General features: G+C 38.6%; 1 protein-coding gene across 3 annotated transcripts in view; it reads right to left on the bottom strand.

The window, feature by feature from the left end:
- The window catches only part of LOC126475061 (nardilysin), a 360,282-nt gene that overhangs the window by 230,485 nt on the left and 110,543 nt on the right, over positions 1 to 19,254 (bottom strand). The gene's annotated exons all lie outside the window — the stretch shown is intronic.

The following is a 19,254-nucleotide window of genomic DNA, read 5'->3' as shown; positions in this document are numbered from 1 at the left end:
GGAAGAACCCTGGAGATACTAAAAGGTATCAGATAGATTATATAATGGTAAGACAGAGATTTAGGAACCAGGTTTTAAATTGTAAGACATTTCCAGGGGCAGATGTGGACTCTGACCACAATCTATTGGTTATGACCTGTAGATTAAAACTGAAGAAACTGCAAAAAGGTGGGAATTTAAGGAGATGGGACCTGGATAAACTAAAAGAACCAGAGGTTGTACAGAGATTCAGGGAGAGCATAAGGGAGCAATTGACAGGAATGGGGGAAATAAATACAGTAGAAGAAGAATGGGTAGCTTTGAGGGATGAAGTAGTGAAGGCAGCAGAGGATCAAGTAGGTAAAAAGACGAGGGCTAGTAGAAATCCTTGGGTAACAGAAGAAATATTGAATTTAATTGATGAAAGGAGAAAATATAAAAATGCAGTAAGTGAAACAGGCAAAAAGGAATACAAACGTCTCAAAAATGAGATCGACAGGAAGTGCAAAATGGCTAAGCAGGGATGGCTAGAGGACAAATGTAAGGATGTAGAGGCCTATCTCACTAGGGGTAAGATAGATACCGCCTACAGGAAAATTAAAGAGACCTTTGGAGATAAGAGAACCACTTGTATGAATATCAAGAGCTCAGATGGAAACCCAGTTCTAAGCAAAGAAGGGAAAGCAGAAAGGTGGAAGGTGTATATAGAGGGTCTACACAAGGGCAATGTACTTGAGGACAATATTATGGAAATGGAAGAGGATGTAGATGAAGATGAAATGGGAGATATGATACTGCGTGAAGAGTTTGACAGAGCACTGAAAGACCTGAGTCAAAACAAGGCCCCCGGAGTAGACAATATTCCATTGGAACTACTGACGGCCGTGGGAGAGCCAGTCCTGACAAAACTCTACCATCTGGTGAGCAAGATGTATGAAACAGGCGAAATACCCTCAGACTTCAAGAATAATATAATAATTCCAATCCCAAAGAAAGCAGGTGTTGACAGATGTGAAAATTACCGAACTATCAGCTTAATAAGTCACAGCTGCAAAATACTAACACGAATTCTTTACAGACGAATGGAAAAACTAGTAGAAGCCAACCTCGGGGAAGATCAGTTTGGATTCCGTAGAAACACTGGAACACGTGAAGCAATACTGACCTTACGACTTATCTTAGAAGAAAGATTAAGGAAAGGCAAACCTACATTTCTAGCATTTGTAGACTTAGAGAAAGCTTTTGACAATGTTGACTGAAATACTCTCTTTCAAATTCTAAAGGTGGCAGGGGTAAAATACAGGGAGCGAAAGGCTATTTACAATTTGTACAGAAACCAGATGGCATTTATAAGGGTCGAGGGACATGAAAGGGAAGCAGTGGTTGGGAAGGGAGTAAGACAGGGTTGTAGCCTCTCCCCGATGTTGTTCAATGTGTATATTGAGCAAGCAGTAAATGAAACAAAAGAAAAATTCGGAGTAGGTATTAAAATTCATGGAGAAGAAATAAAAACTTTGAGGTTCGCCGATGACATTGTAATTCTGTCAGAGACAGCGAAGGACTTGGAAGAGCAGTTGAATGGAATGGACAGTGTCTTGAAAGGAGGATATAAGATGAACATCAACAAAAGCAAAACAAGGACAATGGAATGTAGTCTAATTAAGTCGGGTGATGCTGAGGGAATTAGATTAGGAAATGAGGCACTTAAAGTAGTAAAGGAGTTTTGCTATTTGGGGAGCAAAATAACTGATGATGGTCGAAGTAGAGAGGATATAAAATGTAGGCTGGCAATGGCAAGGAAAGCGTTTCTGAAGAAGAGAAATTTGTTAACATCCAGTATTGATTTAAGTGTCAGGAAGTCATTTCTGAAAGTATTCGTATGGAGTGTAGCCATGTATGGAAGTGAAACATGGACGATAAATAGTTTGGACAAGAAGAGAATAGAAGCTTTTGAAATGTGGTGCTACAGAAGAATGCTGAAGATTAGATGGGTAGATCACATAACTAATGAGGAAGTATTGAATAGGATTGGGGAGAAGAGAAGTTTGTGGCACAACTTGACTAGAAGAAGGGATCGGTTGGTAGGACATGTTCTGAGGCATCAAGGGATCACCAATTTAGTATTGGAGGGCAGCGTGGAGGGTAAAAATCGTAGAGGGAGACCAAGAGATGAATACACTAAGCAGATTCAGAAGGATGTAGGTTGCAGTAGGTACTGGGAGATGAAAAACCTTGCACAGGATAGAGTAGCATGGAGAGCTGCATCAAACCAGTCTCAGGACTGAAGACCACAACAACAACAACAACTCTACCGTTTACTCTCCGCCTCGTAATGATGGATCCACGTTTTGTCACCAGTAATGATCCTGTCTCCCCTTCGTTACCATAGTGATCCAAATGTTTTTTTGCAGATGTCCAAGCACGTTTGTTTACACAACAGTGTGAGTTGTTTTGGGACCCATCTTGCACAAACTTTATGAAACCCAAGTCTGTTGTGGATGATTTCGTAGGCAGAACTGTGACTAAATTGCAGACGATGTGCCACTTCCTCAATAGTTAATCGTCTAAGAGAAATATTTCATGTGAACGCTCAATGGTTTCTTCATTTGTGGCGGTAAACGGCGTTCGGCTCCTTCATCGTGCGTAACATTTGTGCGACCATTTCGGAATTTTTCGATCCAATCGTGGACATTCCATTGTGGCAAAACACTTCCCGTAATGTATTGAAAACCTTCGATCAATTTCGGCCCCTGATACGCATTCTGACCACAAAAAACGGATCACTGAATGTTGCTCTTCTTTGGTGCAAATAGAATGCAGAGCAGTGATAGCGAAACTAAACTAGCAGCTTGAAAACTGCAAAGATATAACAAAAAATAAACAATGCATGCATCATCAACATAAAATGACAGTACTACCAAAATAAACAAAAATATAGCTAAATTGCGGATAATAATTAACTTACCCTCATACATTTACCAATTTATGCACACCAAGAAGAATATCAGCACCTACTTCACAAACAGTAGTAGATCGTGTAACAAGAGCCTAACTAAACTAATTAAAAGATAGCAAACAAGAAACACAAAAAAGGATTTTCTACAATGGAAAAAAACTGTGCAGTAAATTGCCTAAGGAGATTGAGACAACCAAAATTCAAATATTTAAAAGGTCAGTTAGAGTATACCTCCAGGGTGTATACGTGGACGAGGAAATAAAAATTCCTGGATTTTTCTCGGAATTCCCGGTTAAAAGTACATTTCCTCCCAGGTTAAAATACACTTTTTCCGTGTTAAGTGAGAGTATACTTTTCCTCGGAACTGCAAAACTTAGTCTTTTGAATGGTTATGGTTTTATACATGGGCGTAGAATATCCCGGCACTTTAGAAAATGGAACTCTGGGAACCAAACATGTTTTGGGAAGATGTCTGATGTGCAGCAACACGTACACTGCATATTTTCATGTTACGAAAGTATAAATTCGCATTCCACCAAACACCGCATGTTACTTACTGAAGCATTGAAATCGTGACTGCGATGCACTTTTGTAAGTCAGTCATAGCTCACTTCACGTGATCTCGCCAGCCGATGACAGCGGATATTCAGAGCGTAGGACACGTGATGTAGTCGGCCAAAAGCAACATCACTGTTAGGTAACGCGAACACACAAATAGGGAAAGTTAATAGTTTAATTTAATATACGTAGTGTTGCTACAAGAAAAGAAAAGCTTTCACATATACTGCTGCCCCTTTTTGCGCGTGTTACACTTTATGATACATCACACAAATGTGCCAGTAAAATGTTTAAGAACGACATAAATGTTAGATCTTCTGGGCTCGAAATTATTCTAAATCATCGTACTCAAAGAGTTGATTTTTGAATGAAGAGTCAAAAGCTCTGAGATTTATGAAATTCATCGTACATTCTCGCACATAATTCATCTTGCATAAAAGGAAATTTACTTTGAAACTAACGCTTTTCAAAACACCATTCGCAATATTTTCCAGCGACCTGCTAGAAATAGGTTCATTTCAGCACTTGCCAGATGACGCCTGATAACAAGTGACTTACATAATGTCATAAAAGAAACAAGACATTAGAGGATACTCTAAGAGCACGGGTATTTCGTGAACCATGCATAATTCGGCTTAAAGTGCACATTCGTATGTCCAGAGTCGGATGTAAATATTGTTCGAGTACAAGTACTGTATCATCTCATGTTTGGTTCTTTATTATGGCATAATGCCATATGTTATAGAAGATGAAAACATGCACCTGAAATGCAGTGAACAGTTTAAACTAGCCAATACTGTGGAATTAAACACTCCATTTCAAATAAACTGGTAATAAATTGGCTGGTTCAGTGGAAAAGATTAATAAAAGCCAAATTTCTTTAGCAAATCGACAGAAATAACTTCATCGTTCTGCAATGCAATTAATGCTTGACTGTCAGAAAGGGGAAATAAAATAAAATCTGAAACTAATAATATATTTTAGCCTTCCGTAATTATGTAATTCACTTGATAGCTCCCAGTCACAGAAATCAGTTTTGTTTTCATTTGATGTAAGAGCAATAAACGAAAAGGGAACAGCAAAATCACCAAATGTAAACATGGGTCACGTGAGGCTACCCACTTCCCCATTACAACTTAAAGACTACTCTGTAGATCTGCACCGGATCTAAGACATTTCCTAACCGGGGCAATACTGATCTGCACCGGATCTACGATATTTTCAAACCGAGGCAATACTAGATAGTGCCCCACCCAACCCTCTAGCTTTTGAGGTAGAAAACATAAAATTTTAAAAATTGACTTTTCAAAAAATGTCCATTTTGTAGCACACATCTTTCTGAAGAGTCTGATACATAAAATATATGTGTTTGAGGAAATGTAAGACATATTGTTTGGTCTTAAATGTGCCAAAGTGCAGTTGCTCGCCTCTTCACACAGCATTCTATCGCACGTCACTGAATTTCGTTCTGTGGAACTCAAACATGTAACATTTTGTAATGGGTGCCATCAAACTATGTTCAGGACAGTGGAAATGATAATTTCCTGTGGTGTCTCTCCTGCTCCCAATCGGCCAGTTTGACAACCTGCCCCTGTTTAAAAAAAAAACTCACAACAAATACTGGATGGGATTATTTGTAATCGGGAGAACAGTAACTCTTCAGAAAATTTGCACTCTTTATTGCCTGTTAGCTAATAACGTTATGTTTTGTGTGACATAAAATTAAATACACGGCTATTACAAATGATTGAAGCGATTTCATAAATTCACTGTAGCTCCATTCATTGGCATATGGTCACGACACACTACAGATACGTAGAAAAACTCATAAAGTTTTGTTCGGCTGAAGCTGCACTTCAGGTTTCTGCTGTCAGAGCTCTCGAGAGTGCAGTGAGACAAAATGGCGACAGGAGCCGAGAAAGCGTATGTCGTGCTTGAAATGCACTCACATCAGTCAGTCATAACAGTGCAACGACACTTCAGGACGAAGTTCAACAAAGATCCACCAACTGCTAATTCCATTCGGCGATGGTATGCGCAGTTTAAAGCTTCTGGACGCCTCTTTAAGGGGAAATCAACGGGTCGGCCGGCAGTGAGCGAAGAAACGGTTGAACGCGTGCGGGCAAGTTTCACGTGTAGCCTGCGGAAAATTGGCTCATGCCACATCTGGAGACCGACAGCGCCGACTTCATCTTTCAACAGGATGGTGCTCCACCGCACTTCCACCATGATTTTCGACATTTCTTAAACAGGAGATTGGAAAACTGATGGATCGGTCGTGGTAGAGATCATGATCAGCAATTCATGTCATGGCCTCCATGCTCTCCAGACTTAACCCCATGTGATTTCTTTCTGTGGGGTTATGTGAAAGATTCAGTGTTTAAACCTCCTCTACCAAGAAACGTGCCAGAACTGCGAGCTCGTATCAACGATGCTTTCGAACCCATTGATGGGGACATGCTGCGCCGAGTGTGGGAGGAACTTGATTATCAGCTTGATGTCTGCCGAATCACTAAAGGGGCACATATCGAACATTTGTGAATGCCTAAAAAAACTTTTTGAGTTTTTGTATGTGTGTGCAAAGCATTTTGAAAATATCTCAAATAATAAAGTTATTGTAGAGCTGTGAAATCGCTTCAGTCATTTGTAATAACCCTGTATAGGATACATAAACCTGGTGAAGACAATAGACAAGCAAGACAGTACACATTTCATCAATCCTTAAGTCCTTGCATTGTTTTTCTCACTAACCTTAGTACAGCTTTACATGGCGTGCTTTCCTTTTGGGTAAGAATCTATTAGCTCATCAAAGTTCGTCAAATGTTTTGCTACATGAAAAAACCAAATGTTGTTTAATACTTTATTTTTTATTATTTTGAGCTTTTCCTCATTACAGAGGCTTATCTCCAACATAATAATTTACCTGGAAATGACAATACAAACAATAAACGTTCGTAAACTATACTCTCAAAATATTTCTCCATGTGTTTCGATCTTGTGTGTCCTCTTCCTCTGCGCCCATTCTCCTCATTGTGTGCTGTACATTTTGGAGCCAGGTGGTCACAGGTCGTCCTCTTCTTCTTCTCCCCTCCGGTTCCCACTCCAGTATCAATTTTGGTATTCTGGCTTCCTCCATTCGTCGTACATGCCCGTACCACTGTAATTTCTTCCTATCCATTACGTCATATATTCTTTCTTTTATTTCCATTCTCCTTATTACTTCGGTGTTCCTTATCTTTTCTTTCCTGGAGATTCTTGCCGATCTTCTCCAAAAGTCCATCTCTAGAGCTTGTAATTTTTTAATGTGCTTCATGTTAATTGTCCAGGTCTCCGTTCCATACAGAACCACACTCTCTAATATGGATTTGTATATTAATTTTTTTGTTCTGCTCATTACATTCCTGCTCCATAAGACTGAGTTAAGCATCCCAATGACCCTCCGTCCGCTACTAACTCTTTTATTGATTTCTGACTCTGATTTTCCCTCGATTTCTAAAGTGGATCCCAAATAACAGAAAGTGTTTATCTTTTTGATTTTCTTTCCTTCAATGTATAGCTCATCTGAATCATTAGTCAAGTATTCTGTTTTTTGGTAATTAATCTTCAAACCCCAAGTTTTGTATGCTACTGCTAGTTGATTGCACATATAGTTAGCATCCTCCCCATCTTGTGCTACGACTACTTGATCATCAGCAAATAATAAATGATGTAGGTAAACTCCATCTCTTATTTCTAATCCCATACTATTACATTTACGAGACCATGTTCTAAGGCTAATATCTATATAGATTTTAAATAATGATGGTGACATGGGACAGCCCTGTAAAAGGCCTTTGCTTGTTCTAAATTTCTGTGAAAGTTTATTACCAACTTTCACTTGGCAAATGTTATCTTTATACATCTGTTGTATTATTTTAATCAAGGAAGGGTTTATGTTTGCCATATGTAGTGCTCTCCAAAGTAATTTTCTTGGAACAGTATCATACGCTTTTTCTAGATCTATGAAAATTAATCCTATACTTTTTGATTTTAATACTGAAAATACTATTAATACGAATAGAACCCAAGACTGGTGTGGTTTCTCAATCTGATTACGTGTATTTTGTCACGAAATAGGTCTGCCTAATATTGCAGCAATTGTAACACACACTGAATAAACGACACTGTTTTGGCACAAATGGTCATTTTTATAACACGACAGAATATAATCACAAAGTTCCAATATCAAATGCCTATTAGGCCTACTACAAGCAAAAAGTTTCATGTTAAGAAATAGTTTCACATTTCATTCATACGCTCTAGCTTCTGAAGCAGTAGTACGAAATTTTTATATAAATTTGGAGTCCTCATATTCTTCCATAATTTGTGTGATGTCCCCGTTTCTTTTCCTTCCTCGTTCTAACAATCTTGTCATCACTAATTCTGTGACTATTCCTGCCAGGGTTAAAACTTATTCTCCAGTTAACTTGACTGGCCCTGCCACAATCACCGTTTTAGTTATTCCGCATTTTTTCTCCGTTTAGGCGTTATCACATGTTCGTACAACGCGTTTTCCGCACTGCTCCCGCAATAGAACTTTAGTGGCTGCTAGCCAAGGACTGTACAACTGGCCCTTACCAGTGTAGCATTCTGGCAAAAAAGCGGGAGAAGGTACTACTCATACACGACTCAACTGTGTATGCGCATGAGCTCACTCACAACTGCTCAAATGAATCTACAGTAAGCAGTTGTGATATCACACTCACCAGAGGCAATTTGCTGTTATGAAGCATTACATAGTCTTCCTAAACCCGTTGACACATTTTGCTGTTGGCAGATGCTTGTGCGAGCACTGTGTTTTGTTGCTGTATATGGCGCATTTCCTTGGCAACTTTTGTTTTATTTATTTATTTATTTATTTATTTATTTTTTTTTTTTTTGCAAGTTTTATTGCTGCAGTATTATTCTGCAGTAGTGAAATACAGTAATATCCTTTGTTGTAGTATTGGTTCTTATTGATCAATGTTACAAAAAATTTAACTGAAAACTAAAGCAATGAAAAATTCCCAGAATTCTAAAAAATTCCCGGGTTTTTCCCGGATATCCCAGTTGTCCTGGGTCGTATACACTCTGACCTCTTAAATGCCCACCTGGTTGGCTGTGCAGTCTAACGCACTGCTTTCCAGGCGGGAAGGTGAGCCAGTCCCCGGCACGAATCCGTCAGGTGGACTAGTGTCGAGATCCGGTGTGCCAGCCAGTCTGTGGAATGTTTTTAAGGCAGTTATCTATCTGCCTCAACAAATTCGGGCTGGTTCCCCTAATTCCGCCTCAGTTACACTATGTCGGCGAACACTGCGCAAACACTGTCTCCACGTAGGCGTACACCATAACTACCCTACCACACAAACATTGGGGTTCCACTCGTCTGATGAGACGTTCCCGGGGACTGGGAAGAGAGGAGGGGGGGGGGGGGTGGGGGGGGGGGGGGTGTTCACATGGGGTCGAACTGCGCAATAACCCTGAGTTTGTTGGGGGGGGGGGGGGGGCAGTAGGGTGAATAGACTGCTGTAGCCTGTTGTGGGGTTGAGTACCACTGTGGGCTTATGGCAGGGATGAGGGACTAAGCCTCTCCATTGTTTCTAGTCACCAGTTCAATACAATACAATACCTCTTACATAATTCTAACTACAAAGCCAAGGATTATTTTGATGACACTGAGTAGGGAATAACATTTAATAATAATAAACAACAATCAGTTTCAGTGAACTTTCATAGTCAAAGAAATCTTACGGTAAAATCCAACAACGAAAACAATCAGTTACTGACAAACCTTACCTACGGTAATTCTCCCCTGACCCACGGTTCTGGGTGACCTTCCCGAAATCTACCCCTTTTCCTAAACCTCTCAAGTCCTTTTTCTTCAGCCCTCTTCCTTCCCCTTCAGCCTTCTGCCTGAAGACAGAGCCAATGGCTCCGAAAGCTTGCCAATTGGAACCATGTTTTATGTGTGTGTTCTGCCACTGCTTACCGTAAAATCCCACCCACACGATGGATAATTCTAATCTCTTTCCATTTTCTTGAGCTCAACATCTCATTCTTTATGGATAAGTACATGTATAAAAAACAGTGAATACAATATACCAAAATTAACAATACAACATGTTAATCTAGACCTACTTGAGATAATATTGCTGTATGCATTAAGTAATTACTTTCCAAAAATTGTTTCCTTTTTCAATTAAGATGACACATCTACAATAATTTTGTGAATAATCTACAAATGAATAAACAACTAACTAGTTTTTCATTTGATTAGTAATTGCACTCTCTTCCTAGAGTTATCAGTAGGGGCCAGTAAATGTAATCTGTAAATGGAGCACCTATTTTAGACAAAATTCGTACGTACGAATTTAAAAGGCTGTTATGCTACGTGCCCGAAGACAAAGCCTGATTGCTTGAAAAAGTCTTTTTTTATTTTAAAAAAAATGTGGTATTGTAGAGCTTTTTGAATGGAATGTTTCCCCTTTTCTTTGTTCATTCATAGCCGTGCTAAGTGTACTTGACAGTGCTATACATTGAACCTACATGGCACTCAGCGAAGCAGAACTGAGAATAACTGTCTTCACATGTTAGGGGAAAAATTTTGCAGCAGTCAAAATATGTGGAATGGTTACATCCATTAAATTTCGGGCATGCAGCCTCACAAATACTCAGCAGTGGCTTCTGAGGTAGTGCTGCTGTGCCGTGGTACCAGTTGTATGAAAAAGAAAGAAAGAGAAATCTACACGGATTGCGTGTAGAACACTGTTTCAGAGTATGTATTTTCTGATTTGAAAAGGCACATTTTGACGCGTGCGCTCTCGCTGTGGTTTTCCGAACCTTGGAGCCAACTGCAGATTGGCACTGCCTCTCTCATAAGCACTGTGTGAAAGAGTGGGCCATCTGTTTCTACACACTCATTACAGCGGTGAATGGAGCCACAGCTGGTCTGGCTACCAGAAAGGACCTATTAGAAGCACAGTCTGCCATGTAGCGATTATGTTAGAATATATCGGGGCAAAAATTTCTTGTAACGTAGTTCTATAATATTTCTGCAAGTTAATGCTAATGCATTCCTAAATGCAAATTAATGCTTAATTAAATCAAATACATAAATAATAAACTTAATTATTGTTATAAATAGTTATGTACAATTTTAATATAATTATGCACTTAGATTTTGAAACTAAGATGCACTGTTTCAATATTGGTATATTTCACAACAGCAGGGCTATAGGAACAGAACAAAAAATCTAACGTATTCACCACATGTTGAGCGTCTGTTTTTCAAAGAACAGTGTAGTATTTCTGTTTATACTTGTTACGTTCATGTAATACAGTTCTGTACAAACTTATGTAACGTCAGGTGTAGCAATGCAAGGGGTACCAAATTTGTTATAAAAGTCAGTAAATTACTCAATGGACAGTATTTTTCAGTACAGGTATTTTGTTCATTCCAAGCACGTGTCGATTCATGACGTCATTGTCCAGACACAAGTCGACTGTAATCTGAATCTGTTTTAGCAAACTAATAATTTCTCTCAGGCGATAAAATTCTACTGATTATGAAACATAAGTTCTTGAAATTTATTCACAATTGTAAATGTTTAATTAGTAATTACATGCCATAATTTATTTGCTTAATATAAAGATGTTTTGAATTTTGTATGCATAAAAAAGAAATGTGAATTTATGTGCGGTTTTTGCTTGAGACGAGTTATCACTCAGAGTGCTAAAAGTGAGCGTGTACAGTTTGATGACGTATGTGGTGAATTTTATTTTGTGATCTTGACCCGAATGGAGAGTAAATCCAGTTTCATTTAAACTTTACGTGAGATAGACACATCACGTTATTACAAAAGAGTCATTTCGCCCATTAGGGAAAACTGAAACCTGCACGCTCGATTTGAAATACGTTACACGCCAGTGCGTGATCAGGCTGTCCAGTAAATCACGTACAATAGTTACAAATGCGTTTGGACTTAATGCACCAAGTTAGAAATTAATTTTGAGACAAGTGCTGATTTTGACAAAAAATGAACCAAAAGTTTATTCAAAATATTGAGGTCCAGTTTTCATTGAGACACATATCACCTTGTTGATTACGTTGCCTAGCAACACTGTAAAGCATTAGAATGATTTGTGATGTAGTAAGGCCCATTACACAGACAAAATTTTACATGAAGTTCCTTGACCGCATGAGAGTATGAGAGTGTTTTTCTTTCCATAAATGCCAATGAACTCGCATTTTCAAAAGTTAAATTATTAACTGTTGTGTAACTTCATCGATTGTCCTACACCACTACAGAACTTGTTGTATCGTGTCTCTTTACAAGAGCTCTCAAGAAGCCAGGATAAACAAAAAGAAGAAAAAGACCAAAGAAGAGGCATCGGTATACAGGTAATTGACCTTATATAGCTGTGTGCCCAGTGTTATCTGTAAGGGAAAATTTAATTGACTGTGAAAATAGCAAACGTGAACAAAGTAAATGAGTTATTAAATATGCCATTTAGTGACAGGACTCTAAGTGAAAAAATTCAGATAAAAACACTAGGTAGGCCACTCCCGAATCTAAATCTGCAGCAGCAAACAAAAAATCTATGTCGTAAGATCAATCCAGAAATTCACCAAACAACAAATGGATTTGTAGCTCTGAAGAAATCAATGTTGTTTTTTGTTTTCCTTGTGTGTTATTTGGGGAAGATGTTCATTGGGGTAAGACCAAAATAACTGATATTGGGCACAGATGGGCTAAAATAAAATTACATGAAATGTCAAAGCGACACATGAATAATGTGCTTGGCCTTTCATTTCTAGCCCAAACCAACATTCAGCAGAAATTAGATTCGCTAAATAGGCAAACAACTGACAGCCACAACAAACATGTAGAAAAGAAGAGATATATATTGAATTTAATTGTAAACTGTTTTCAATTCTGTGGTATTTTGGAACTGGCTCTCAGGAGCCACGATGAATCTGATGCCTTTCAAATTAAGGGGGTTTTCCGTGAGCTGATTCACTTGAGTGTGGAACAGGATAAAGATCTTCACATTCATCTTAGTCAAGCATCAGTGTTCAAAGGCATTCCTAAGACTGTTCAGAACGAACTACTGCAATGCATGTTGGAAGTGTACCGTGATGAAGCTCATAAAGAGATAAAACATGCTGATTATGTTGCAATCATCACAGATGAAACCACAGATGTGACTTGCGAATTTCAACTGGTGGTTGTTCTGCATTGTATTGTTGAGGGAAACCTGAAAGATTTTAAACTTTGTTAATCCAGGAATTCAGAATGTTCCTACTATAGCTGAGAGTACTCTGAAAGAAATTAAACAATTAGAGATGACGGAGCAAAACTAATAGCTCATAGTTACGACGGTGCAAACATTACAAGTGACAAGTCGAATCGGGTTCAGAAGCTAATTAAAGACCAATACCCGAATGAAAACTACATCCACTGTTATAAGCATCAGTTCAACCTTATTATATCTATGGCAGCCTCTGTTAATCACAAAGCCCGCATCTTTTTTGTACATCTTTCAGGTATTTCTTCGTTCTTTTTTTACTCGCCACAAAGATCAAAGGTGCTGCATAGCATTATTCAACAAAGCTTGGCCCGTGTGTGTGTGTGTGTGTGTGTGTGTGTGTGTGTGTGTAACGAGATGGAATTACCATTCTGGAGTGGTAAAAGACGTTTTTGAAAACAGGGAAGATCCTATTGCTTTTATGGAAGTCACTGAAACAAGTGAGAGCATAAAACTATCTTCTACTATTGAAAAAGCTGGTTCATACAAACAAAGACTGTATGATAACGAATTCATTGTCTGCTATTATTTTTCTATAAGATAATTCCTCATGCACACATACTTTTTAATCAGCTTCAAAAGAAGATAACCGAACCGACCAAAGCAAAACAAGACATCCAGAACTTTGAAGTGGTAACGCGAAACTTCAGAGATGACATTGACTCAATCCTTAACAACATTAGTTTCAAAAATGACGAAAAGATGCCTGCCAAGAAGCCTTGGATTTTTTTATGGGCATAAAAACAAAGAGATGCTTTGGAAGTGTGGATTGCCATGCTTTCTGAAACAAAACTATGTTTTCAGTTCACTGGACACCTGACTGCAGCCAACTTATTTGATGTAAATTAGTTTGACAAACACACCTCAAATTTTCCGCACAAACACCTTGAAATTACAGACACATATACGTTTCTGGAAAAAAGAAATTAGAAAGGGTGAGCTTCAAGACTTCTATGTTAGCTTGAGTTGACAGAAGTTTCTGACACAGTTTTGTTTCTTTCGCTGATTCTAGAGGATGAACTTTGCGACTCATTTAACAAGACTGTTAAAAGTTTTGGAACTGCTAATAACAATGCCTATCTTGACATTAGATGCCGAGTGATTCTTTTCGTTCTCAAGGGAATTAAAACATTCCTGTGAAACCTGATGAAAGAAGAACGACTGAGTGCCTTAGGGATGCTATCCTGTGAAAAGTCATTTGTGTGTAACTTTGAAGATTTCAATTTGAGAGTGACAGATTTATTTGCCAACAAGGAATGGATTTCCATTACCGTTCCTACTAAATATTTTGAAGCTGTCATCCTAAAATCATGGAGTTGCTGCTTTTGGTGAGTATAGTGCCTTTAGTTTTAAATGTCAGTAATTTGATTAAATTTTGCTTTGCAAAACCCAGATTACAACTTCGAATAATTTATGCATGCTCTATTATTTCCGATACTCATGTTGTAGTGGACACTTTTCTGGCATTCAGCTGCAAATATAAAACAAACGAGGAGTTCTGGCTGTCGAGGGGAGAAGAGTGGAGTGGGAGAACAACCCATGCCTCTGTCTCACAGGGCTGGCAGCCTACGACCATGTTCTGTGCTCCTGGAAAGGCAGAACCGATGTAATAATGGACATATGGATTGCGATTCCTTCTGTTGTTGTGTGAGTCATATATAAACCCCGTGACAGAGCAAGATTGTTCTCTGCACTCATTTCAAAATAAGAAAAGGAAACAATCAGCAAGCACAACTCAAACAAAGCAGTGCATATAAATTATTAGGTAATAGGTAGAGCGCAATTGTTAGCTGAAATTGGCAGTGTTGTTAACGTGGTAGTTCAGCCCCAATCACCACTGGTATCTTGAGCAACCATACATCAAAACACCCCGTACTTACGACTGCCACATAAAAGTAACTGCACATACTCTGTGAGCAGTGAAGAATTGTGCTGTTGATATGTGTGCACGCGCGTGCATACGAGTGTGTGTGTGTGAGAGAGAGAGTTTCGGAGTCAGTGTTACATTTAATATCTCATGCAGACATGGTAAAAAAATAGCTAAAGCAACCCTCCCCCCTCCCTCCATCCCCCCCTCTCTCCCCCCCCCCCTCTCCCCCCCCCCCTTCTTATACAAACACTTGCTATCATGTTCTCCAGGAATGTATCAAACTCTCACTGTGCATAAGAAGGGTGCTATTGTAATAAGTGTTTATTTCTGTTTCCCTATACATTTTTTTATATAATATCTTATGAAATATATAAATTATTGACAAAATATCTTAATACGTTTGATGCCACCAAACTAAGTTTCCCCCTCCAGTCACATATCATCCAGCCATCCACAGAATGAGTTGCAAGACTGACAACGAGGTGCCATGTGCAGCCTTACATACTTCACTGTGGCAGTACTGTGCATGCTCATCACAGATGTTGGTTCACAGCAAGGGTGTAAGGGTGTACACTTACACACACACCGCCTGTGGTGGAAGTGATCTGACATTTGATTTGCTTGTTGATGTTTATTCAGCAGCAATAACACCTTGATGACTTCTCTGTATGTTTTTGCGAAAGCACAAGAAAAACATGGCCAAAGGTTGAAAGTGATCACTGGCCCTTTCTGCTGTTGTGAGGGTTCTAGTCCCATGATGGACCAGGATTAGTCTCTTCTCTCATTTCAAAATACGGAAAGGAAGTAATGGGCAATGCACAACACACAACGGCTACCATGCAACTCTTTGGTGAGGTTGGCAGTGTTGTGAACGAGGTACTTTAGGCCCAAGTTCTACTGGTGCTAACACAGTTCATAACAGCCACTACCTAAAACTGCCATGTTAAATGTATCCACATTATGCCAACTTTTGAATTTTAGCTAGCAGACAGATGCATTTGTTTCTTTGTTCTAAGATGCTAAGTCTCACAGCTGTGCCCTACAGTGCATTATGCAGCATTTATGTTATGCATGCCATTCTACCACCCACAACTGATGTGGTTCTAGAGCACTAGGCACAGCAATACAGTGTTGCCTTCTTGTACTTTTTACTTTGTAAGCATGGTTTTACGCCCAGTATCTTCCCAAACCTGGCTTCGCCAGATGACATGCAATACCAGTATCCAAAAACTGGTTACATTTTTTATATTTATACGCAGAAGATAAAGCTGTTTAAAACTATCTCCAAAAAATAGTTCATCTGGGTACAATTCACTATGCCACAGCACATATTAAGTAATTTTGTGTTTTCGCATTCTGGGACAGAATTCACATTCTTTTTGCATTTATTGCAAAATGTCAGTTTTTCACGTCCCTGTTATCAGTTTTTAGTAAGCAAATTGTAATTCTGCACTATCACACATCTTTGTTTATATGGTGGATCCAAAAAGATTTGCATTTGTTCATGTTTGGAGCACTTCTAAAAACCTCCTGCACATCTTATTATGGTGTTATGGAGTTTATTCTTGCCACCCTAAAGTTCCAGGAAAGTTTTGATTGGTTGGTTGGTCGGCCGGAGTTCACAGTTACTAACAATATAGTAATTATTTAGGATCTCACAATATTTGTGTAATTTTACGTAGGTCATCATGTCATAAAGACACTAAATTTCACTCAAGCGGAGTACTATTGCAACAAAATACAACATTAGACAACAATGGGATGTCTTTTTACTGCTGGACATTCTTTGCTCCATCTGTATAAATATAAAGGAAGAGACCCACCAACTGATGGACTCAATATCTGAATAGAGGTAGAGGTGTAATGGGTGTTCATTGATTGGTCTCTAATATATGAATTAGACATGAACATACTGAAACCTACAAGGTTGTTGTGTATCTGGTATACGTCACCACCTCCCCTTCTTTCCTACTTTGAGGTATTGCCACTGATGCAGACAGACAGGCACACACCTGCATGTGCGTGTGTGTGTGTGTGTGTGTGTGTGTGTGTGTGTGTGTGTGTGTGTGTGACATTCAACAGCCAAGATCGTATAAGACACTTTTTTTTTTTTTTTTTTTTTTTCACGCTGATTAGAATATGTCCAGCACATGTAAACAGTTGTGCTGTAGTGTGCAATGTTTGTATGATGCAACAAGCAACTGTGAGCAATATGTATGAGGTGCGACAAAAAAGTAATGAGACTGAAGTGAAAAAAAAATATTGCTTACTGTTTTAGTCAAGTTTAGTGTTGTCTCCTTCAAAGTAGTTCCCTTCTCATTGCACACACTTTTTCTAGCACTTCTGACATTGATAGTAACATTTCTGGAACTCATCTTTTGTAATATCCTCCAAGACTCTCATCACAGCTTTTTGGACATCTTGTGTTGTTTGAAAATGGTGTCCCTTGACTGCCGTTTTAACTCTTGGAAATAGAAAAAAGTCGTACGGAGCAATATCTGGGAATAAGGTGGCTGTAGTAGTACTGAAATTTGTTTTGAGGTTAAAAATTGCTGTACTGACAGAGCAGTATGGGATGGCACATTATCATGATGCAGAATCCAATTATCAGCAATGTTGGCACAGACACAAAGAACTCTTTTACAAAGTCTTTCTAAAATTTCTTTGTAGTAATATTGGTTAACTGTTTGTCCAGGAGGCACCCACTCTTTATGAACAATTCCCTTGGAATCAAAGAAACACACAAGCATGCATTTCACTTTTCACTTTGACATGCATGCTTTTTTTTTGTATGGGTGATCCCTTTGAGCACCATTGCGAACTTTGGCGTTTTGTCTCTAGATCGTACTGAAAAAACCAACTTTCATCACCAGCGATAACAAGGCTCAACAATTCTGGATTGATTTCCATTTGCTCTAACAAACTGGCCACCACATTTTTCCGTGTTTCTCGCTGTTGTGGTGTGAGATTTTTGGGGACCATTTTCGCACAAATCTTTCTCATATCAAGATCTTCAGTTATTATTAGATGAATCATTTCTCGATTGATGTTCAGTTCTTCTGCAATCATTTCCACGGATAATCTTCGATCAGGTCGTATGAGTTCACACACCCTGGCCAAGTTGACATCCGTCCGTGAGGTTGATGGTCGTCCACTGCGGTCTTCATCTTCAACATTCATTCTGCCTTCACTAAACATTTTATGCCAATGAAAAACTTCCTCTCCAAAAGCCTTCTGAAGCTTACCATAAGCTGTCGTCGCATTTTCACCCAATTTAACGCAAAACGAAATGGCATACCGTTGCGCAATATTATGCAGTTCCATTTCCATGACGAGAGACCCACACACGTGTTAACTTATTACAGCACAATTCACGACTGAGCAGTTGCATCGATGTGCCGCTTGGACTAGAAGCAAATTATAGACAAACATCGAAGATATTCTGCCTACGCAAGCCTGCAGGGTTGCCACATCTTGCAAAGAAAAACAGTCTAATTACACTATTGTCGCAAATCATACATGAACATAGCCTGCTGCATATGGTGCTTTACGTTTTTAAATATTTTAGCAATAACAAACCTTTCATTATGTGCTATTTTTATCTGCCTGACATCTTGTGCATGAGATCAGTGTGAAATGAACATGTTGTACAACAAAAGATTTTAAAACTTGAAGGTGGCAGCATAGCTTATTGAAATCGTTAGTCTTAAACAAAACAAAAAATTATCCAATCTTGGCTGTTGCATGGTTTCTAACAATTAAACCGATGACCCTTCAGCTCTCTCAAACTGAGAAAATTCAATCAGTATGTGTGTGTGTGTGTGTGTGTGTGTGTGTGTGTGTGTGTGTGTGCAATGCATGAGATTGTAGTGCAGGATGATAAGGAGTGCTTGTCCAATAATGTATAAGTCATATAAAGCACAAAATTACAAAAATGTATAAATTGTGGTGCAATTCTTCTTGTTATGTCCGTGCTGGTTACGAAAATGGGATGAGAAATTCCGTCTTATGCAAGACACCCAGATGTCATAAAACCATACTCAACATAAAATTCAACAAACTCTGTTTGGCTTATAAAACAGTACCTAACTACGTAACCATAAATATAAACAACATGTCACCAGCCACACAGCAGACAAAACATAAGGCGGAAATCATGTGCATAAAGCAAGAAATCCGGTCTTTGTATTCCAAACAACAGACTCTGAATATTGAACTATACAGAACTAGCAAATTGCATAACATATCCACCATTTTTACTAAAACAGTACAAAATAATATATTGGTACAGATATATTGTGTAGCAGAATAGCTACCAAAATAAATGGACAATAGCATCATGTAAGGTATGTTAACTAATGCATACATCCACTTTTTGCCAATTAAGGTATAAATGGAACTTTGACATAATGTTATAAACAACACAAATGTTAATATGTAACATATGTAACAGTTAAAAATTAAAAATAAAAAAATTAAACCCACTGAACATAGCACAAAAGTGCTGAAACATATATGGGTGAAACAAAACAGAAAAAAGGTGTCTTGTTTAAGGCGGAATTTC

This window comes from Schistocerca serialis, chromosome 1 (genome assembly GCF_023864345.2).
Source record: "Schistocerca serialis cubense isolate TAMUIC-IGC-003099 chromosome 1, iqSchSeri2.2, whole genome shotgun sequence".
In the NCBI taxonomy this organism is placed as follows: domain Eukaryota; kingdom Metazoa; phylum Arthropoda; class Insecta; order Orthoptera; family Acrididae; genus Schistocerca; species Schistocerca serialis.
Note: the sequence above shows the minus strand (reverse complement) of the source record. Positions and strands in the feature narration are given on the sequence as shown.